The 25,171-nt window shown below is 38.7% G+C and overlaps 1 pseudogene; it reads right to left on the reverse strand.

Moving 5' to 3' along the window:
* The window catches only part of LOC143398306 (antigen WC1.1-like), a 125,423-nt pseudogene that overhangs the window by 30,307 nt on the left and 69,945 nt on the right, over nt 1-25,171 (reverse strand).

The raw sequence follows: 25,171 nt of genomic DNA on the forward strand, positions 1-25,171 counted from the left end.
ATAAGAACTCAAAGGTGAGTCAAAAACATTAGATCATCACAGAATAGAAATTGAAAAGTAGGGGCTGGGGATGTGGCTCAAGTGGTAGCGCGCTCGCCTGGCATGCGTGCAGCCTGGGTTCGATCCTCAGCACCACATACAAACAAAGATGTTGTGTCAGCCAATAACTAAAAAATAAATATTAAGAATCTCTCTCTCTCTTTAAAAAAAAAGAAATTGAAAAGTACAAAAACACAGAAAAATACACAGAGTAAAGCACAGAAAAATAAGGATAGAAACTACAAACAAGGACTTGTGAGACATGGTGAGAGAACCTAACATTCCTATGTAATCTATAAGTTTTAGATATTTAAGGCCACTATAATAGTGCTAAAAGTACAACTTAGAGAATACACAATTTCAGATATTCAATATACATATAGCTTTAAAGCATTTTCACAAAATTTTTGATGTTCTATCTATTGACCTCTGGAGTCCATTTCTCCTTCCCTTGAATCTGGGCTGACCATGGTGAGGTGTCTATAAGCAATAGAATGTGGTGAAGCCAAAATAGCTTGACATAGAAACCTAGCTTAGAAAGTCATACCTCATTCTCTTTAGGATGTTTGCTTTATGGCATATCTATTGTATAGAGGCTATCATGTGGGAGAGACCTTTTGCAGGAGGTTCTGTCAACATCCCCTTATTGAACTTCAAGCTACCATCCATGTGAATAAACTATCCTGGATTCCCAGCTTGGTTAAGTCTTCAAGTGATCTCAGTTCCCTATGACATTCAAGGGTAACATTATGACAGATCCCAAGAGGCAACAGCCAAGAGGCATTCCCAAATTCATGAGTCAGGTAATGATGAGAAAAAAAATGAAATATATTTTTCATTTGTGTTGCTCTTCCTTTCTCTTTCTTTCTTTCTTTCATTTTTTTTCAAATACCTAACTTACAGAATAAGCATAGAATTTTTAAGGCTGCTAGAAACAAATGTCATATTACAATTTGCATCTCAGCTTATTTCTCAAACCAGACCCCCAAATCTAGGAGGTCTTAGAATAATATACATCAAGCTTTTACAGAAAAAATATGTCAGCCAAGAATACAATACCCAACAAAATTAAGCTTCGTATTTGAAGATGAAATCAAAACCTTCCATGATAAACAAAATTTTTTAAAAAGTCACAACTAAAAAGCCTGCACTACAGGACATTCTCAGAAAAATATTCCAGGAAGAAAAAAATGAAAAATAAAAGTGAAAATCAGCAAAGGAAGAAGGGGGTAAACTAAATCAAATTAAAATCTAGAAATAAAACAATATGACTGGGAATACAAATCATATCTCAATAATATATTTGAACATAAATAGGAAAAACAAATCAATCAAAATACATAGACTGGCATATTGGATTAAAATAACACAACCCATCAATATGCCTTCTCCAAGAGACTCACCACTCAGGCAAAGAAGTTCACAAACCAAAGGTGAAAAGATGGGAAAAATTATATCACTCATATGGATCATGTGAACAAGCAGAGATTTCTGTCCTCATATCAGGTAAAGTGAACTTCAAGTCAAACCCAATCAGAAGGCACAAAGAAAGACATTTCATACTGCTTAAGGGAATGATACATATGCAAGACATTGCAGTTGTAAATATTTATGCCTCAAAAAAGGCAGAATCTATGCACATGAAACAAATTATTCTCAACTTCAAAAAAGAAATAGATCACAATAGAATAATACTGAGTTAATTTAACATTACTCTATCACCACTGGATAGATCTTCCAAAGAAAACCTAAAGAAACCATAGAACTAAATAATGTAATCAATAATTTAGACTTTAAAGGCAGATATAGAGTATTTCATCCATCAATGATTGGAGACACTTTTTTCTTAGCATCACATTAATATTTCTCTAAAATAGACCATATTTCATGCCATAAAGCAACTCTTAGAAAATACAAAAAAATAGAGATAATTCCTTGCATTCTATCCAGTCATAATGGAATGAAATTAGAAATCAATGATATAATTTTAAAAAGAGAATTTACTTTAACATCAGAAGATTAAATAATGCACTACTGAATGACCAATTGATAGCAGAAGAAATCAAGGATGAAACAAAAAAATAATGTCACAGCATATCAAAATCTCTGGGACACTATGAAGGCAGAAATTTCGTTGCATTGAACTCATTCACTAAAAGAATATAAAGTAAAAAAAAAAAAGTAACCTAACATTAAATCTGAAAGCCTAGAAAAAGAAGTATAAATCAACACCAAATTCAGTAGAAGATGGTAAAAAATAAAAATTAGAGCTGAAATCAATAAAATGGAAACAAAATAAATAATTCAAAAATTCACAAAAATGAAAAGTTGGTTCTTTGCAAAAATCAACATAATGATAAAGCTATAGCAACTAAAACAAAGAGAGAGAAAACAAAAATTACTAAAATTTGTGTTGAAAAAGAAATATCACTGAAATACAATGATAATCAGAACGCATTTGGAAAATTTATACTCAAAAAATAGAAAATCTTGAAGACACTCAAAAATTCCTAGAGACATATGACCTATACAAACTGAATCAGGAGGACATACACAAATTTGACAGATGAATTTCAAGCATTGAAATAGAAGTCACCATGAATAGCCCCCAAATCAAGAAAAGCCCAGGACCAGATAGATTCTCAGTCATGTTCTCAAGACCTTGAAAGAAAATGAATATCAGTTAAGAATACAGTCAACACCAATAGTCCTCCAATTATTCCATGAAATAGAAAAGAAGGGAATCCTTCCAAACTCTTTCTATAAAGCTACTATCACACTGATACCAAAAACAGATAAAGACACATTAAGGAAAGAAAACTTCAGACCAATATCTCTGATAAACATGGATACAGAAATTCTCATTTAAAGTCTGGCAAATAGGGATGGGGAAGATGGCGGCGAATAGAGTGCATCACCCTCGTGTACCACGTCACTGCGCAGGTAAATAACGAGTTAGAATGGCCAAAAGCTATCTGGTTAGGAATTTCCAGCAAAATTGGGGTGCACCGAAACCTAGAGGAAGAATCTCCATTGCCTGAGGATTGGTTACTGGGGCTCAACCACGAGTGAAGCGTGCGCCCGGAGATTCAGGCTGTTTGTTCAGCGGCCCGCCCCGCTGCTAGAAATTGTGGAGTGCTGGGAAACAGCGGGCCAGCAACGCAGAGGAACGGTGCTGCAGATTCTGTGGATTCCTGCCGGCTGTACCCTCACTGTGCTCCGGGCTGAGTTCTGGGCTTGAGAAGGGGGAAGGAAGCGGTCCAGTTCTGTCCTCCACACCGGACAACCCACCGGGGAAGCCAGCGGCCACCATCTTGGAGAGCTGATGTCACCATCGCCAGTTTTCGACAGATTGCAGCAGCGATAGAACAGGTGTGTGTCATTTAGACCATCTCCCATACAGCGGGGAAATTGCATAAAATCTCTCCCCAGCTTTCCAGGGGCATGATTAACAGAGTGAGCGTGAATAGAAGCGTGGGGAAAGGTAAAGGCACCTGACCTCCAACTCCCCCCTCCCACCAGCGGCGAAAACAAAACCTGTCTCACCAGCTCTCAGAGGAGGAGCTAGTGGAGGGAATAAAAACAATAGAGGCCGGTTCCCAATAGCCACACTCCACTTCCAGGAAACTGCAGGCCCAGAGTGTAGCTTTAATTGCCGAGAGGAATCATACTGGGAAAGACCTGGCTGACAGGAGAAGCCAGGGGACTAGAAACCAGGAATAAATCTAAGCTAACAGGTTTTGAGAGACACCAGGGCCGGGAGGAGGGAGCGGCCTCACACGATTGTTTCCTACAGCCGGAGGGCAAAATCTTGGCCCAAACTATAGAACTCAATAACACAATCAATAACCTAGACTTAACCAACATATATAGAATATATCAACCACCCTCAAGTGGATACACGTTCTTCTCAGAAGCACATGAATCCTTCTCAAAGATAGACCATATATTATGGCATAGGGCAACTCTTAGTAAAAATAAAGGTGTGGAGATAATACCATGCATCTTATCTGATCATAATGGAATAAAACTAGAAATCAATGGTAAAAGAAGGAAGGAAAAATCCTGCATCACCTGGAAAATGAACAATATGTTACTAAATGATCAATGGGTTACAGAAGACATAAAGGAGGAAATCAAAAAATTCTTAGAGATAAATGAAAATACAGACGCAACATATCAGAATCTATGTAACACAATGAAAGCAGTTTTAAGAGGGAAATTCATTGCCTGGAGTTCATTCCTCAAAAAAAGAAAAAAAAAAACAACAAATAAATGAACTCACACTTCATCTCAAAACCCTAGAAGAGGAAGAGCAAAACAACAGCAAAGGTAGTAGAAGGCAACAAATAATTAAAATCAGAGCGGAAATCAACGATATCGAAACAAACAAAAAAAAAAAACGATTGAAAAAATGGATAAAACTAAAAGTTAGTTCTTTGAAAAAATAAATACGATCGACAGACCCTTAGCCATGCTAACGAGAAGAAGAGAGAGAACTCAAATTACTAACATACGGGATGAAAAAGGCAATATCACAACGGACACTACAGAAATACAAAAGATAATTAGGAATTATTTTGAAACCCTATATTCCAATAAAATAGAAGATAGTGAAGACATCAATAAATTTCTTAAGTCATATGATTTGCCCACATTGAGTCAGGAATATGCACACAATTTAAACAGACCAATAACTAAGGAGGAAACAGAAGAAGCCATCAAAAGACTACCAACCAAGAAAAGCCCTGGACCGAATGGATATACAGCGTTGTTTTACAAAATCTTCAAAGAAGAATTAATACCAATACTTTTCAAGTTATTTCAAGAAATAGAAAAAGAAGGAGCTCTTCCAATTTCATTCTATGAGGCCAACATCACCCTGATCCCGAAACTAGACAAAGACACTTCAAAGAAAGAAAACTACAGACCAATATCTCTAATGAACTTAGATGCAAAAATCCTCAATAAAATCCTGGCGAATCAAATACAAAATTGTGCACCATGATCAAGTAGGATTCATCCCTGGGATGCAAGGCTGGTTCAATATACGGAAATCAATAAATGTTATTCACCACATCAATAGACTTAAAGATAAGAACCATATGATCATCTTGATAGTTGCAGAAAAAGCATTCGACAAAGTACAGCATCCCTTTATGTTCAAAACACTAGAAAAACTAGGGATAACAGGAACTTACCTCAACATTGTAGAAGCTATATATGCTAAGCCTCAGGCTAGCATCATCCTGAATGGAGAAAAACTGAAGGCATGCCCTCTAAAAACTGGAACAAGACAGGGTTGCACTCTCTCACCACTTCTATTCAATTTAGTTCTCGAAATACTAGCCAGAGGAATTAGATAGACAAAAGAAATTAAAGGCATAAAAATAGGAAAAGAAGAGCTTAAATTATCACTCTTTGCAGATGATATAACACTATATTTAACAGATGCAAAAGGGTCTACAAAGAAACTACTAGAGCTAATAAATGAATTCATCAAAGTGGCAAGATATAAAATCAACACGCATAAGTCAAAGGCATTCCTGTATATCAGTGACAAATCTTCTGAAATGTAAATAAGGACAACCACCCCATTCACAATATCCTCAAAAAAAAATAATAAAATACTTGGGAATCAACCTAAAAAAAGAGGTGAAAGATTTATATAATGAAAACTACAGAACCCTAAAGAGAGAAATAGAAGAAGACCTTAGAAGATGGAAAAATATACCCTGTTCATGGATAGGAAGAACTAACATCATCAAAATGGCGATATTACCCAAAGTTCTCTATAGGTTTAATGCAATGCCAATCAAAATACCAATGGCATTTCTTGTAGAAATAGAGAAAGCAATCATGAAATTCATATGGAAAAACAAAAGACCCAGAATAGCAAAAACAATTCTAAGCAGGAAGTGTGAATCAGGTGGTATACCGATACCAGATTTCAAACTATATTACAGAGCAATAGTAACAAAAACAGCATGGTACTGGTACCAAAACAAGCGGGTGGACCAATGGTACAGAATAGAGGACACAGAGACCAATCCACAAAACTACAACTTTATTATATTTGATAAAGGGGCTAAAAGCATGCAATGGAGGAAGGATAGCATCTTCAACAAATGGTGCTGGGAAAACTGGAAATCCATATGCAACAAAATGAAACTGAATCCATTTATCTCGCCATGCACAAAAGTTAACTCAAGATTGATCAAAGAGCTTGATATCAAATTAGAGACACTGCATCTGATAGATGAAAAAGTTGGCTCTGATCTACATATTGTGGGGTCGGGCTCCAAATTCCTTAATAGGACGCCCATAGCACAAGAGTTAATAACTAGAATCAACAAATGGGACTTACTCAAACTAAAAAGTTTTTTCTCAGCAAGAGAAACAATAAGAGAGGTAAATAGGGAGCCTACATCCTGGGAACAAATTTTTACTCCTCACAGTTCAGATAGAGCCCTAATATCCAGAGTATACAAAGAACTCAAAAAGTTAAACAATAAGATAACAAATAACCCAATCAACAAATAGGCCAAGGACCTGAACAGACACTTCTCAGAGGAGGGCATACAATCAATCAACAAGTACATGAAAAAATGCTCACCATCTCTAGCAGTCAGAGAAATGCAAATCAAAACCACCATAAGATACCATCTCACTCCAGTAAGATTGGCAGCCATTAGGAAGTCAAACAGCAACAAGTGCTGGCGAGGATGTGGGGAAAAGGGTACTCTTGTACATTGCTGGTGGGACTGCCAATTGGTGTGACCAATTTGTAAAGCAGTATGGAGATTCCTGGGATAGGTGGAAATGGAACCACCATTTGACCCAGCTATTGCCCTTCTCAGACTATTCCCTGAAGACCTTAAAAGAGCATACTACAGGGATACTGCCACATCGATATTCATAGCAGCACAATTCACAAGAGCTAGACTGCGGAACCAACCCAGATGCCCTTCAATAAATGAATGGATAAAATATGTGGCATTTATACACAATCGAGTATTACACAGCACTAAAAAATGACAAAATCATGGAATTTGCAGGGAAATGGATGGCATTAGAGCAGATTATGCTAAGTGAAGCTAGCCAATCCCTAAAAAACAAATGCCAAATGTCTTCTTTGATATAATGAGAGCAACTAAGAACAGAGCAGGGAGGAAGAGCAAGAGGAAAAGATTAACATTAAACAGAGACATGAGTTGGGAGGAAAAGGGAGAGAAAAGGGAAATTGCATGGAAATGGAAGGAGACTCTCATTGTTATACAAATTTACACATAAGAGGTTGTGAGGGGAAAGGAAAAAAAACAAGGGAGAGAATTAAATTACAGCAGATGGGATAGAGAGAGAAGATGGGAGGGGAGGGCAGGGGGGATAGTAGAGGATAGGAAAGGTAGCAGAATAAAGCAGTTACTAATATGGCATTATGTAAAAATGTGGATGTGTAACCGATGTGATTCTGCAATCTGTATACGGGATAAAAATGGGCGTTCATAACGCACTTGAATCTAAAGTATGAAATATGATATGTCAAGAGCTATGTAATGTTTTGAACAACCAATAAAAAAATCAAAAAAAATAAAGTCTGGCAAATCTCATACAAAAATATTTAAATTAGTGCACCATGATCAAGTGGGGTTCATCCCAGGGATTCAAGTTTCATTCAACATATGTAATCAATAAATATAATTTAGCACATTGATAGACATAAAGACAAGTATTATATGATCATCTCAACAGATGCAGAAAAAGCACTTAAAACACACATGGTTTCAGGTTCAAAACACTAGAAAAATTAGGGATAGTAGGAACATCCTAACATTGAAAAAGTTATATATGTTAAATCCAAGGCCAACATTATACTAAATGGGGAAAAACTGGAAGCATTCCCTCAAAGAACTGGAACAAGACAAGAATGCCCTCTTTCACCACTTATATTCAACATTGTCCTTGGAATTCTAGCCAGGGTAATAAGACAGAAAAAAAGAAATTGAATGGATACAAATAGGAAGAAAAGAACACAACCTATCCCTATTTGCTGATGACATGACCTATATTTATAAAATCCAAAAAATTCCACCAGAAAACTTCCAGAACTAATAAATTATTTCTGCAGAGTAGTAGGATATAAAATTAACACCCATAAATCAATTACATTCCTATACATCAGTGGTGAATCCATCAAAAGAAATTAGGAAAACTACCCCATTCATAATGGCCTCAAAATTTAAAATATTTGGGAATCTATATGATAAAAGAGATGAAAGACCTCTACAATTAAAACTACAGATCATTATAGAAAGAAATTAAAAACAATTTAGAACATGGAAAGATCTTCCATGTTCATGGATAGCAGAATTAACATTGCCAAAATGGCCATACTCTCAATTGCTCTATACAGATTTAATGCAGCTACCATTTAAAATTCAAATGGCATTCTTCATTGAAATAGAAAAATCAGTCATGAAATTCATTTGGAAAAATAATAGACCCAGAGGAGTGAAAGCAATCTTTAGCAATAAAAGTAAAGTGGGAGCCATCAAAATCCCAGACCTTAAATTATACTACAGAGCCATAGTTACAAAGAGCATCTTGGTGTTGGCACCAAAACAGACAGGTAGACCAATGATACAGAGTAGAGGACACAGACAAATCCACATAGATAAAGTTAGCTCATACTAGACCAAGGTCCAAAAATATACACTGGAAAAAAGATAGCCTCTTCAAAAATGGTGTTGGGAAAACTGGAAATTCATATGTAGCAAAATATAATGGAGCCCAAATCTCTCACCCTGCACAAAACTCAAGTCAAAGTGGATCAAGGACTTAGGCTTGAGACCTTAAATCCTATGTCTAATAGAAGTAAAAGTAGGCCCAAATCTCTACCATGTCAGCTTAGAAACTACTTCCTTAACAAGACTTCTAAAATGCAAGAAGTAAAATCAAGAAACCACAAATGGAATAGATTCAAACTAAAATGCTTCTTCTCAGCAAGGAAACAATTAATAATATGAAGAGAGAGCCTACAGATTAGGAGAAAATCATTGTCACCTGCATTAATCTCTAGGATAGATAAAGATCTCAGAAATTTAACACACCCTCACCAAATAATACAATAGATAATTGGGCTAAGGTACTAAACAGACATTTCACAAAATAATAAATACAATTGGTCAACAAATATATAAAAAGAATTCAACATCTCTAGTAGTTAGAGACATGCAAATTAAAATTACACTGAGATCTCATCTCACTTCAGGTGTAATAGCAATTATCAAGAATACAAGTAACAATTAATTTTGGCAAGTATATGGGGAAAAGTATACTCATACAATGTGCTTATGCAAAGTGGTATACAGATTCCTCAAAAAATTTAGAATGAAACCACCATTTGACTCAGTTTTCCCACTGCTCAGCATATACCTGAAGGACTAAAAATCAGTATGCTGTAGCTACACAACACATCAAAATTCATAGCAGCTCAACTGACAATAGCTAAGCTATGGAACCAACATAGATGTCCTTATACTATATATACTATATACAATATGATATATATATATATATATATATATATATATATATATATATATATATATACACACACACACACACACACACACACACACACACACACACACATTGGAATATTACTCAGCCATAAAGAAGAATGAAATTATGCCATTTGGCAGTAAATGATTGAACGGGTGATTCTCATGCTAAGTGAAATAAGCCAATCACCAAAAACCAAAGGCTAAATGTTTTCTCTGATATGCAGGTGCTAATTCACAAGTGTGTGGGTGCTAGAAAAGAATAGAGTTACTTTGGATTATACAGAGGAGACTGAAGGGAGGGAAAGTTGTGTAAGGGTAGTAAGGATAGTAGAGTGAATCAGATATTATTACTCTATTGTGCATTTGTGTTACATGACTGGTGTAACTCTACACCATGTACAATCAGAGTGTTAGGATGGCCTTAGACCTGAGCCTAAGCAACTCCATTTTAAAAACTCCAGTTTGAAACCTGCAGTTTCACCAGGCAACACCCACAGATCCCTCCAGTATGCCTCAAACAAGTTACTTCCTCTCACCCTGATAAACAGAGTGAAGCCCCTGGCAGGCTGTCCTCCCCGGATAAGAGGGGAAGGTGAGAAGATCAGGGTGGAGACCATCAGACCAGATGTTTCTGACCCCAGAGTAAATGATGTGACTGAGAAATCTGGTGGTAGCTGAAAAAGACTGAAAGGGGGGTCAAAATCCCCCAAATTTTAGTATAAATAATAAAGCAAATGAATAGGAATTCAACCAACCGAAACAAGAATGCACTCCAGCTGGAGAGCCTGATGAGGATCTGACATGCCATCACTTGTCATCATTTCCTGAGCTTCTGTGTGATCCTCTCTGCTCTCAAACTCTACTGCCTTTTCTGGACCTTGGTGAGAGCTGCAACTTCTCCCTTCTCCCCACTCCTCAACCAGGCGTCCACTCCAATCCAGGAAAAGCCTGCCTTGGTTCTAGACCTGGTCATCGCGGTCTGAGTGAGTGTGAATCTGCTGGACATAAAGCCTAAGGCTTAAGACATTTCAACTTAGCCTGCAGAGGAAATGTCTGTCATTAGCCTATCATGATTAAGTGTGTTTTGCAGTGCTTAGAATCAATCTAGAATTGTTTGCTGTGCATTGATTATGTCTATTGTAGTGCCTGGCATTAAGTATTGTTGTTTGCTTGATTAAGAACCTATAGAGTGAAATTGTATTGAGTACTTTGAGTGAATAAAGCATTGAAAGGGGCAGAAGAGCATGAACATTTTTTATTTCTCCCCTCGACTGCATACGTCACAATTTTGCCCCCTCGCAACAGAGAGAAATGAGAATTTATACTCCAGATATGTGCAATATATCAAAATACATTCTACTATAATGTAGAGTTAGTAAGAAAAATAAAAATAATAATAAAAGTGTTGAAGCAAATGTGGTAGCAAAAGTTTAAGACTTGAGAACACTTTGCAGAACATAATGTGTGTTCCTTATCTTACTCTGTTTTTCTGTGTGCTTAAATTATATAGGTAATAATAAACTTTTAGACTTTGTCAATCAAAACAATTCCTCTGAATAACATTTGACAGGGTGTAGAAAATGAATGATCACCGAGAAGAATCAGATTCTTACCCTGATAAGAGGACAGCCTGCCAGGGGCTCCACTCTGTTTATCATATTTATAGTCTGCTCTCCATGCTCTCTGCTCTTAGAGACATGTCACTCAAGGAGATAACCGAGTACCAGCCAGCCCTGACCTCTCTTACCTGAGCAGACCACAGAGGCTGTGTTTCCATGGGCACAGGCAGGAACACCCAGGGCAGTCACAGGGCAATTCCACAAGAAGGACTCAGACCCTGAGCAGTGGAATCGGTCTCTCCAGATCTCATCTCCTCCTTCCACAAAGTATGCTCCCTTTGGGGTGGAGATGGCGACTCCACAGCCCAGCTGACGGCAAAGAACATTGGCATTGGCCATATTCCAGTGGGAGGCACAGAGTGTTCTCCAGCCTCCAGAGGTCTTCATCTCCACTTGACCCTCACACTGAGAGCTGCCATTTTTCATGAGCCTGACTTCTGTGTACTCTGTCAGGAGAAGACAGAATTCCAGTAACATCTTACGTTTGTTACCACATCAGAGTGTGCAAAAAGGTTAAAGTCCTGTTGTGAGTCTCACCTGAGCAGACAACTTGCACAGCCCCCCTGTGGTGGCAACTGCCTGCAGGACAGGGCACTCTGGGGCAGAACCAGAGCTCAGGCTCCCATCCCTTACACTGGAACTCTTCAGCCCAGACCTGTTCACTGGCCTCTCTGAGGGGCAGGTCCAAGAGAAAAGATGCTGCCTTGCCACACCCCAGCTCTGCACAGATGACCTGGGCAGTGGGTAATGTGAAATTCCCATAAGGTACTGGAGTCCATCCTCCTCCAGAATTCACCTCCACTTGCCCAGAGCAGGGTCCACCTCCTCCATCCAAACGCACAAATCCTGTGGAAGAACATAACCAGTACAATGGGTTGGAATTGGGAGCTACATGTCTCAGGAAAGCTGTGAAATCTTTCCTTTCCCCAGGAATGGGATGTGGAGAATGGATTCAACGGTGTCAGAATGGAGATTCCATGAAGAAGTGTCTGAAGACAACTTTAGGAGGAGAAATTTTTAAATTCAGTTCTAAATGGCTGACTCCAGAAATTTTATATATATATATATATATATATATATATATATATATATATATATATGTGTGTGTGTGTGTGTGTGTGTGTGTATATATATATATATATATATATATATATATATATATAATGAACATATTATTCTATGTATTACAATATACCTGTGTGTTTGTCTGTCTCTGTCTGTGTCAGTCTACCTCCTTTTTAATAAGCCCAATCCCCTGTATTTGAACTCACTGTAGAAAAAGAGTAGGATTAACTTTTCACTCTTTAATCCTTAGAAACTTTCAGTTCACAAATAATCATTTCAACTAAGTTTACATTTGTTAAAGAATGGAAAAATTCAAAATGTATCAAAAATGACAATTTATATTAATATCCCATTTAGAGATGAGAAAAGATCCCACTAAATAGTGTGAGACAGAAATGGAAAGTAGGTTAATGTGACTAAGATAATTTGGTTTCTTTGCACCACCCTTCCCATTAAATAAAACAGAGAATTTAGAAGTAAGATAAGCTGGGCAAGGTGGTGCACGCCAATAATCCCAGAGGCTCTGGAGACTGAGCCAAGAGGATATTGAGTTCAAAGCAGCCTTAGTAATGGCAAGGTGCTAAGCTACTCATTGGTCAGTCTGTTTCTTTCTAAATAAAATGCAAAAAAGAGCTGGGGATGTGGCTCAGTGATTGAGTGCCCTTGAGTTCAATCCCTAGTACCTCTCCACCCCCAATAAGAAGTAGGATCAGAAGTTGTCAAGAGATTTGAACATGCTTATTTGCCTTTTTGTTTTTTCAAGGGATCATATTGTTACTAATAAGTAGAATTGGAAGAAGCCATTAGACATCTATTGAAGTTGATCAGGATGTGATTTTGAATATCTGTTCAGAACTTTGGGGCAACATCTGACTACAGATATGCAGTTGTAATGTAATAGTAGGTTGATGTCCTGAAGAAGGGAATCCTTTCTCTGAAAAATAACATGTTCAATAATTTTTCTTTTCAAAGTAAGTCATCAAAATGGAATTTACCCAATATGGGTAAAAATGCCTCCAATGGGAAAGGATAAAAATTCAGCAGAGAGGTCTTCAAAGGAGATACAATATGAACTTTCTGCCTAGTCCTGATATAGGAAAGAGGTGTACAAAGATGATATTGAGAGTCTGCTTTCCTGATTTGTTATTCACAACACTAGCATGTTTTCAGAATTTGTCACTTTCCAGATGTGTTTCTAGGTGCTGGGTATGTATATTTAAAGAAAATAATGTCATCATCTTTGTAGAGCTTTACACAGTGGGGAAAAACCCAGTTTTAAGCCATTTGAAGTTTGTGAGTCACTGGGTGAAAAAGGAAAAAAAATGCATCTGCCAAAAACTATTGATTTATATGAGTCATTCTCATTTGAGTAAATTAAAAATTTCATCCATTTATATCCTTGTCTGATCTTTTGCTCCATAGACACATTTTTCCTCTGAGCCTTTTTCAGGTTTCTTCTGAGAGTATCATCCAATGGACCTTTTCTTCCTCTATTCTGACCTTCTCAATACCTCAGCTTTGAGTCACGCTTGCAAATCATTTTCTTCCTGAAATGAGGAATGTACTGAGGAGTATACTGAATTCACACAATGTACCCAGATTGCCCTTCTTACACCAGGGTCTTAAGTACAGCTAAGGTAATCCTTATGTGCTCTTTGTCAATCTTTGAAGGCCATCCCCCAGATCCTGTAAGCTTCTGATGTCTTCTTCAGAAAATTCCAATGCATGTTATGTCAAATGAAAAAAAATAATTCATTTTTATGGCTAAATAGTATCCCATTGTATTTCATTTATTTGTCCATTTATCAGCTTATGGGCATTTAGATTATTTCCATTTCTTAGCTACTATGAATAGTGCTGCCATAAACATGGGAGTCCAGATGTCTCTTTAACATAGTGATTTCACTTCCTTTGGACATATGCTGAGCATTGGGATTGCTGTATCATATGGTAATTTGTGGGCACTGGATGTTTGATAATGTCTTTGTACCTCCCTTATTTCTGAAGGATAGAATTTCTGGATTGAGTATTCTTGATTTGCAGGATTTTCTTCAGGTTTATGAAAATCTCATGGCACTCACTTCTGACCTATATGTTTACTGCTGAAAAGTCTGCCATCAGGTGAATTGGAACTGCTTATAAATGTTATTTCTTTTTTTCTCTCTTGATGCCTGAGAGTCTTTACCTTTCATCTTTGAGAGTTGTATTATAATTTATATTGATAAGAATCTGAGGCTCCCAGTCACAACTGCTCAACTAACTTTTCACTTTCATGCAGATACTCAACTCTCTCCATGTTATGCTGCTGGGGGTTGAGGAGGAATGAGGTAGGTGACCACCAATGCTGCAAATGTCCATTTGTCTGCTGTCACACACTGAGGCCACAGCCTGCCAAGTCAACACAGAACTTGGGAGGGACCAAGGCCCTAAATGCTATGAGCTGCCTACTGCTGAGGTGGACTCAAGTCTCCAAATTCTTGCAACCAGCCACAGGTGCTGCAGACTCTTCTTGAGTCTGTCCCACCAGTACACGGGTCTTGCTTTGTTATCTCCCCTTCTACATTTGAGACCTCTAACTCTTACTTGGTGCTGGGTATGATCATGGTGGGCCTGGACTGAACTTCAAGACAAACTCCTGTGCCAGCACTCTGCCTTGTCCTCTAAGGAGTCTTGCTTTCTCCAATTCTGCTAGAGGTTGGAATAGTTGTGGTGGAGACAGTTTCTTTGCTGCCCAACTGAACACAGTTCCAGAGTCTTAGTGTAAGGTTACTGGCATGGGGACAGTATTGTTGGGCTCTTTCAGGCACCAAGTTTCACTATGACAGGCCTAATCCTGGGTTTAAAATGTAAGGTCTGGGTTTAATTCCCTTTCCATCTCCCAAGAATGCATTTCCCTTCATGCTAGGCTGCTTGAGGTTGGGAAATGGGCAAGTCTTATCTTCCTCCCTCCTTCAATGTGTCTTTTCCTTTTTATCGTAGTAGAAGCAGGTGCTCACCTAGGTTATTGTCTCTTATGAAGCCAGTTTTGAGTGTGAATAACAATTAATATGGTGCATTTGTAGGAGATCTTTGAACAACCATCCCAGTTCTAGTCCTAAACTAGATGTAATAAAACATTAATGCATAATACATATGCATTAATATTTTATTACATCCAACATTAATCTGCCAGCACAAATCTAAATCCATCTCCAAAGTATAAGTTTATTGCTTTGAAAAAGAAATGTAGAAAGAATCTATTGTGGTGATGATGGAAGGGATATCTGTGACTCAGAACATTTCATAGTTCTCTAGCCCTTCCTACCAATGAGTTGATAATTCTGATGTCTAAATCTGGAAAGAAGAATTACAAGTTTGCAGTAATCCATAATTCCTCTGTGATGTGTTTAATCCCATCCCTGTGCCCATACACCTACTAACCCAGTGCAAAACTGTCTCTGGCTATACATATATAAACACTTAATTCAACTGAAAAAAAGTGAGCCCCATTCTTGTCTGTCTTTTGAAAAGATTATATGCATGGTAATTTATAGGTAACCCTTCAAATAGTAAATCATAGAACCAGAATTATGAAGATGATTTTATGTGGAATAATTCTATAAAGAAACCTTATCTTGTCAAGTATGACTGCAGAGAAGAGAAAAGACACTATCTGAGATTTACAAGAAAGAATTAAATAAAGCCCATCATATACGCTGTTTTGAGTAACCAGCATTCATGGGGACCTCTTAATCCTCCATGACTCATCTGTCTCTTATTTCCCCAAGATCAGAAAAACACTTTTGGTCCTTTCCATTCTCTTATGCTGTGGAGAATGTGCAGACCCTACCTGAGCAGATGACACTTGCATCCTCTCTGTGTGTACAATCATGCTGTCCCCAGCCTTGAGATGGGCACTTCCACACTTGGTCCTCCTCTCCTGTGCACTGCAGCTTGCTCAGCCAGATGGGCCCTGATCCCTCCCCAAATTGTGCATAGTGAATGGCATCAATGGCCACTCCACAGCCCATTTGTCTGCACACCACGTGGGCATCTTTCAGGTCCCAGTTGTCATCACAGACAGTGCCCCAGGAATGCTGGTGAAGGATCTCCACTCTGCCTGCACAGCGACTGCCACCGTCCACCAGGCGGAGCTTTGGGGTCTCTGAGGAGAAAACAGTTATGTCAATGGTTGTATTTACAAAGCAAAAGAGGAGGATTTTCTTGTCCTATGCTATTCCACCCTCAACAAATCAGTTGGCGGAATCCACTTTCAGATTGCAGAGCTTGCTGTGTAACACATGTTGTCATTTACATCAAGGCAGCAGCTAAGTTTCAATTCCTACCAAAATAAGTAGAAGAATCAATTATGTAAAAAATAAGAAAAGAGATTAAACACAATATAATATAGTTAGATGTCTAGGTACAAATTATTATGTAACTGCTATCAGAGTTAAACTTATTATTTACAGAGTTCTCCATAGGATCTGGTAACACAATTCTAGAAATGTTACATTTCCTACCTTGAGTAGTTGAAAGTCTTTTTCTGAATGATTTCTAAAGGTCAATGGGCCACCATCTGATTGGTTCTTATAGAGCGCACACACTTGAGTGCTAATGGCCTAATATATGGAAGGATCAGAACACAGCAGGGAGAGTAAGAAACTGGGATGAGATTATCAGAAACTTCAGGTGACAGCCATGAATCCAGGAGAAATTATAACCATATGGTCATAAAGACTGGAAAATGGATGGACCATTTTTTGCCTCCAAATATTTCACTAATGATTCTAGGCTTCAGAGCTCAGATTGGATATGTAATGCCAAAACTTGACCTTCTTTACGTAAGTTGAGCAACTTCTCAAAAAAGATGATGTCAGATATTGACATTGCTCAACACCCATAGAATGTTACTCCCCCCCCAAACAAAACAAATCTATGCTTGGAATTCTTTTCACGAGTTGTTATTATGCAAAAATAGGAGTTTTGGGCAAGGAAGTAAATAGCAGAAAAGAGGTAACTTTGCTGTGACTCTGAGTGAAAAAGATTTGAGGAGAGAAAGAGAGGAGCTAATAAAGAAGTCATGATACATTTAAACTACAAGGAGAAGCAGAAAGGCAGCCAAGGAACGTACAAAGCAATTTACAACTTCATCTCCAGCTGCCTGGGTGAGGGAGGCAACTTGCAAACATAAAGTAAGCTGGAAAATGGAGACAACCCAGATGGTGTCTTACCTGTGGGAGAAACACATGGTTCTTACAAGCTTTAGATCAAATCTGGGGCATTGTTCTGAGAGGGAGTACTCTTGTACAACAAGCAAGCTTTGGAGAAAAAATTCATCACATTGCCCAGCGAGCTCTCAGAGTGATATAACCAGGAGCTATCTTAAGAAGTGGTCATTGTTAGGAACCAAACTGCTCTGGGATTTAGACAATATGTGGTAATCACAATTTTAGGTCCCTGGGCCACCCTGCCACAGTGATTGTGTGGAAGTTAATATTCTACAGTCTCAGATATGAAGAATGCCTGTCACAAACACGCTGAGAGCATTGAATTGCAGGGGAGGGATGGAGGTCTCATTGGTAAGTGGTCCCACCCTCTGTGAAGAAGAACAATTCCAGGTACATGTGGTTGCACACAGGGACCTGGTCTGAGAGCTAAGCGACAATATTTGGCAATTCACAGCTTCCCCATGTCACATCTCCAGGGATTACACTATTTCCCACAGGCTTTCCAGGGATTCACCATGGCTAGAACACTTGGCACACCCTAACACTAGCCAATATAGGGAAATTTCACCTTAATGAAGCTGTGACCTAGTCCTGGTGAAGTATTAGTGGATATTTCAACTTAATGAATAGGGAAGAAAGAAATCCACAGCTGAAGAACCAGCCACAAATAGGCATAATTCCTGCTCCTGGACAATCTCCACCTTAATTATTAATTATTTCTCCAGAAATAAATAATTCAAATGTGGTGGAAAAAGTGCCTTGAAGGACCTCAGTACAGGTTGCTTCCATACCCCTCAGAGCAAACACTAAAAAATAATACCACAGGAAGAATGCCCTGTACACTATACTGTCCATAACAACACACCTGAACTACCAGAAGGACTCCATTAGTATGAGAACCATAGAGAAAGATGTGTTCTGACACACACAAAAAAAAAATACCTGGAATTTTAAAACCCATCTCTGTGCCAAAGAATCCACAGAGAACCAACCTATAATGCCCACTTTGAATTAATCTCAACACTACAAGACACCTACACCTCAAGGCATATCATTAAGAGAAAGGTGCTTACTAAGAATATCCTCACATAACAGATTTCTAAACAGAAACAATAAAGGCCAGGAGGACATGGAGTGATGTACTTAAGACTTTGAAAGAAAACAACTTCGAACTACATGACTATGTTCAGCGAAGTTATCTTTTAGAATCAAAGAAAAATAAGTCTTTTGAAGATACATATCAGTTAAAGGAATTTTGAATCACTAAACATACACTGTAGAAGATAGTGAAGCAATCCCACACACAGAGTAGGAAGCAAGACAATCTAGCCTTGAGAGCATAGAAAAGAATAAATCTCACTGGAAGAGCAGATAAACAAGTGAGAAGGATAAAAGAATCAAACATTATCAATTCAGTAAATTGACAAAACTCCAAGATGAATAAGGGAGAAAGATGTGACTATAGATTATTCAAGCTGTCCAGAAAAAAAATGATAGGCAAAGAGAAATTGAAAATCTGTAAGACAAAATAAGAACAACCAATAAGGTAAAATGACCATATGAGGAAAAAACAAAGTAGGCAGCTGAAGGTTTCTATTTTCCAGGGATGTTTGAGGCAAGATCATCATTTAAGTATATGGTGGAGTTAAAATATCAGCATGCAGGAGATCTGACAATTTGTAAAATAACATGTTATACAAAAGGCAAAAGCACATGTGAGAGACGCACACTGGAATATGGGCCAATGTGGATGGTCCATCAGTGGTTGGATTCAAATTCAAAGAGAATAGCAGGATAATTTCATATTATAACAAGATACAGTACTTGTCCATGATTCAGCAGTCCTTGTCTAGTCCAGTTCAGGCAGGCAAGGAGGGCATGGAGTGATGTAGTTAAAACATGAGTTAGGTAGTTAAAACAGCCATTGTTGTCATTGACGGATAAAGAAGAGACGACAGAATTGAGTGTACTTGAAGGGGAAGGATTATAATGGAGCATCATGTTGTCTAATCAGGGTAAGAAGAACATGTGCAGTCCTGAGGAGAGTGGAAAACTGGGAAACTGATAAAGGAAACCATTTGTAATCTGCATGAGGATGAAATATCTGGGAAAGGAGCATCAAGAATATGTGCCATAAGGAGAAGAGGCAAAAGTCAGAGAGGGAGCAATGCAGTCAAGATCTCAAGCTGGACAGTTAGTGGTGGTCACTAGTGTGGCCATACATGAAGATGCAACGTAAGGCGAATGCTTCAAAGGGAGAAAGGCAATAATTGAGAGGCCAGGATATTATCTCAGTTGTGTGCAAGGTTCCTGGAAGCACCAGGAACAGGAGACAAGGATCCTGGGGACCTGGTACTACAGCCTTCCTGGATGAGAGGAGTGACCAAGCTAGAGAGTGACACCAAAAGTGCTGGCAGGTACCAACTCATGGGCAAAATCAAACAGCTGGACAGGGAGGAAAAGAAAATAATTTATTAAAAATTACAGGGCACAACAGAAATATTCTAAGAATAGAATGGATAATTACAAACTTATTCTAAGATTTGAAAAGAAATAAAAAGCATGTTGAAAGGGAAGCACAGAGCCTCCAAATGACAAGAACTTCATTGTTCTCAGAAGACAGCCAGGTTTTTATCAGAACAAGAAACTGAAGGGGACATTTCAGGTCTTTAAAACATTAGAAGATGATAGGCCCCAATTTCCAACAGGCCCCATGGAATGTTTTCTGGGAGAAGGATGCAGTAGCATATCGATAAAGACTCAGAGGAGGTAATATCAACCAAGATCACTGAGACTGTGAGGAGGTGAAATCAAAGAAGAAAATGAGGGGAGACAAGGCCCCTCATCTCACTGCAGTTCTCCATGATGTGGCAGAGGGAAAGATTAACAAACATATTTTCAACAGGATTATTATTTGGGACATGCTTTGGAGAGGCCTTGAGCTCTTCCTACCATCCAGGTAATCATGCATCACTCTCCTCACCCTCTTCCTCTTCTGCTCATGGTATCTCAAGGTCACTATGCTCCTCCCAAGTCAGTACTTACACTGATAAATCCTCTATTTTCTTCTTTCATTGAACATCTAGTGCTCCTGAAGTTTTCAAAAAGAATTTTTTTTCTCTTTTTCCAAAATCACACATTTCCATAGCACCTTATGCATGGTTGTGTAGTGGGGCTGGAGTGCAAACTCCATGAGGACAGGGGCAGTGTTTTCTTCTTGTGTCTGTCTTCCTGCCTGGAATTACTTTTCTACCGACATGTCACTTGATTACTTTCCATCAACAAAATAAACTGACAGGTAGTCTGTCTGGTGTAGATGGATTTCAGAGTAAAGAGTCCAATATATTTGATTCCCCAAATTGTTCCCCACTGGTTTGAAAGTTGGAGGGAGATGAAGTGTTTACTCCTAACCTCAGTTTCCTCCTCTGAAATAAATGATCACCATGATACCTATCATCAGTTGTTGTGAAGATTAAGCCAAATTACTTGTGGTATAGTAGGGTGGGAGAAAAGTGATAGCACACAGTAAGCAATGTGTATTACTGAGGTCCAATCATACACTCTCACTAAGGAAATACAGATTAATTAATATAATCTGAGACCCAATTAGCTAATTGTCAGGAATGTTTATCAGAGCGTAACTTCATGCTCCATATACTCAGTTCAGTCTCTGGTACTTTTCACATATTGCTATCATTGCAGATTTTCTTATATCTGCCTTTGAAACAGGATTGCAAGAGTTGGATAAAATAATCTCTATCCAGTATTCATTATGTAGGTTTATTTCAATTCATCCATTATATTTGAATGTATAAAACTTTTCTAGCAACAACCTGCAGGCATAGGACAAACACATAAAAATAGACAGTAGGTCACCTCTACATGTGATATGAGCTTCCTCCTTTACAGAGCAAGATTGGTGTTTCCAGGGCTCAGAAGGACACTGCCAGAGAGAGCTATCAATTTCTCGACAGTGGATTCCATCTACCCAGTGGGGTCTAGAACCTTCTCTAGGAGGAACCAAGAAATCCAGAATCCCAGTGTCTCCACAGCCAAGCTTTCTGCAGATTATGGACAAGGTCATGGGTTCCATAGGGCTGTGGCAGATACTGCCCCAGGTGTTGTTGTAGAAAATCTCCAGCCACCCAGCACACTTCTGGTCCTCACTCACCAGCCTGAGAGCCAGGAACTCTGAAATAGAAAGGAGAAAAACAGGGCTTAGTGAGCATTCAACTCTTACTGCTGTTTCTTCTTTATTCCTAAGAAGTGAGTGCTCATTGCTGACTCTACTGAGGAAATGCCCACTAGGTGAAAGACTGGAATTTTTGTCCCTTTAACGTGTTTTGCTAACTTGTACCTCTCTTTTTGTTTCTACAACAATGTTATATTACCAAATGCATAGGCAGGAACAATGATCTGGGGACTCTGTAGGAAGTGAATTCTCTATCTGCTTTCTGACTAACCATCTGACAGATCTTAAAAAAATGAGTATAAACAGAGGGGGAGTAGAAATGTGGAGCTCAAATATGACTACTTCTTAATCCTGAGGGCCTGTGAATATTTGAGCTCACATTGCAAAAACGCTTTTCAAACAAGATTAAGAAAAGAATCCTTTCTCTCTAGGCAAGATGGGACATGCTTGTATTCCAAGTTGATTGGAAGGCTAAAGCAGGAGCATCCCATGTTCAAAGTCAGCCTCAGCAACTTAGTGAGGCTCTAAGCAACTTAATATGACTCTGTCTCAAAATTTTAAAAAAGTATCATAGTTGTGCTCCAGTGGTTGAGTCCCCTGATTCAAGCCCAGTACCAAAATAACAAACAAAAACAAAAACAAAACAAGACAAAAATTAACCAAAGTATGCTTTCATTATGAGATTATCCTGGATCATCCTGGATAGGATTTCCCCAATGTAATGACATCCTTATACCTGTATCCTCACAAACAGATAAGCCATTCTGGTCCTCACTAGAGTGTGATGTGAACATGGAATGGTGAGACGGTTGAAACAATTTGGGTTGAAGAAGGAAGAGGTAATACAAGGAATTCATGTAATTTATAGAAGTGGAAAAAGATAAGAAAAAGAGTCTTCCTAGAGCTCCAGCTGTTGCAGCCTGCTGACACCTTGTTTATAGCCCACACAGACCCAGGTAAGTCTTCTAACCTACACACTGTAAGGTGATAAATTTGTATTGTTTTAAGACCCTCCGTCTATGGTAACTTGTTACAGAAGAAATAGAAGACTAATTCAGTGGGTCAGGATGTTGCTGGCAGGTAACAGAAGAGTGATGACTGCTTTAAATGGACACCGTAGAGAAAGACTGTGTCAGGGGACACTGCTGAGATGGAAGGAGCTGCTGCTGCAGCAGGAAATGGAAGCACCTAATCTTCTCCTCTGCTGTAGGCACAGGAATAGTGAGAGGCACCACCTCTCCTTTGCCCTGTCAGCAAAGACCCAATGACAGCCCTAGGGATCACACACCATCCTGTAGACCCTTCCAGCCTATGCACAGAATGTATCACAGACCTGAGCAGATGACCCCAGCATCCTTTTTGTGACTGCAGTTGTGCTGCCCCCAGCCCTGGGAAGGGCACTGCCACACATGGGCCTCCTCTCCTGTGCAGTTCACTTCATCCAGCCAGATGGGCCCTGATCCCTCTCCAAAGTGAGCAGAGATGGTGGCCTCCAGGGCCACTCCACAGCCCAGCTGTCTGCACACCACGTGGGCATCACTCAGGTCCCAGCTGTCATCACAGATGGAGCCCCAGGAGCCCTGCTGCAGGATCTCCACTCTCCCTGCACAGTGACTGCCCCCGTCCACCAGGCGGAGCTGTCTGCTGTCTGAGGAGAGACAGGGTCATGTCAGTGGGCATTTGCACAGGGAAAGGGAAGACTCTGTTGCTGAGATCCTTGCTTACCTAAGCATTTGGCAGTGTGGCCCTCTGAGGCTGCAGAGCCTGCTGGGTCAGACCAGGAGTCATTGCACTGGGACAGCAGCTGGGTCTGGTTTCCTATAGATGGGAGTAGAGAGCAGGAAACTGAGTTAAACTTGACAGTAATCCAGTGATGGCATCTGAGCTGTAGCCCATGATCAGTAATTTCCTATCTCCTATTCAAGGATTCTGTTTCTGCTTCTGAGACACACTTCTCTCTTAAATGAAGTATAAATCTACTAAAGTCCCAGGAATGACTTTAGGAAAGTGTGAATACAGCTCCCAGGGAACCAAGACTTAGGAGTCAAGTTGAGAGAAAAATAAAACTATATCCAGTTATGTTTCCATGGAGGCATTTGGGCATTCAAAGGTAGTAGGTGGCACTCTGAAAATTTCAGCCATGTTTGCCATTTTTTCCTGGGGTAAACAAGTAAAATTTACATTAAAACAAAGAGGAGGAATCATATTTAAATAACCAGGAAACTTGTATCATATTTTATAAAAGAATATTTGTCATAGAGATGATGCATCTTAGTAGAAAATAACAAAATCCAATAAATATTTGTGAGTTATGTATAACTAAAAAGAACCAAGTAAAATTATCCTATATAGTAGGTAGCTAAAAATAAGAAACCAGAGGATGAGTGTAACAATACTATAGGTTAACACAAAATAGAAAAATTAAGTGGATTAACATGGGAAAACACAGATTGAAAAACAGAAAGATAAAAACATAATAAATACAATAGGATTCTAAGAGTGATGGTGAGAGAACCTAACATTCCTATATATTGTACAAGTTTTAGGTATTAAGACCATAATTGATTGCACAAAAATTCAAATTAGAAAATACACAAAGTGAGATATTTAACATACCTGTAGTTTTGAAAATACCCACAAATTCTGTGACACTCTATCTATTGACCTGTGCAGTCCATTTCTCCTGCCCTCCAATCTGGGCTGACAGTGGTGGGTTGTCTACAAGCAATAGAATGTGGTGAAGCCAGCACAGCTTGACTTAGGAACCTAGCTAAGAAAGTCAGGCCTTCTCCACTAACTTAGTAGGATCTTTGCTTAATGCAAAATCTACTCTGTAGAGACTATCGTGTAGGAGAGAACTTTTGCAGGTGGTTCTGTCAGCAGCCCCAGGTGAACTTTAAGCTACCAGCCATGTGAATTAATTGTCCTGGATTCCTACCTTTGTCAAGTCTACAATGACCTCAGCTGCAAATGAGATCCAAGTGCAACCTCATGAGAGACCTCAAGAGGCAACTGCCAAGAGCCTTTTCCAAATTTATGAATCTGGAAATTATGGGCAAAATGAAATATATTTTCATTTGTGTTGCTATATGGGGGGGGCAGTGATGCATTAAAAAACAATACCAACTAGGACAATGATATTTACTGTGAAACAGCAATCATACATTCCCGTGTTTATTGTGACACTACTCACAATAGCTACAGTATGGAATCAGATGCCCACTGCAAGAGAAATACATAAAGAAAATGTGGTATAAATATGACCATAAAAGGAATGGTTTCTTGCCTTTTGCATCAAAATTGATGGAATCATAGGACGTCATGTTTAGTTCAATAACCCAGACACAGAAAGACAAGTAGCACATAGTCTCCATCATATGTGGAAGCCAACAGATTATTTCATGTAATTTGACAATGACACTGTGGTTATGGGATTAGTCTTGTTATTATTTTAAGAATAAAAAAATATCTTATTCACCT

The sequence above is a fragment of the Callospermophilus lateralis genome, chromosome 4 (genome assembly GCF_048772815.1).
Source record: "Callospermophilus lateralis isolate mCalLat2 chromosome 4, mCalLat2.hap1, whole genome shotgun sequence".
Lineage (NCBI taxonomy): Eukaryota > Metazoa > Chordata > Mammalia > Rodentia > Sciuridae > Callospermophilus > Callospermophilus lateralis.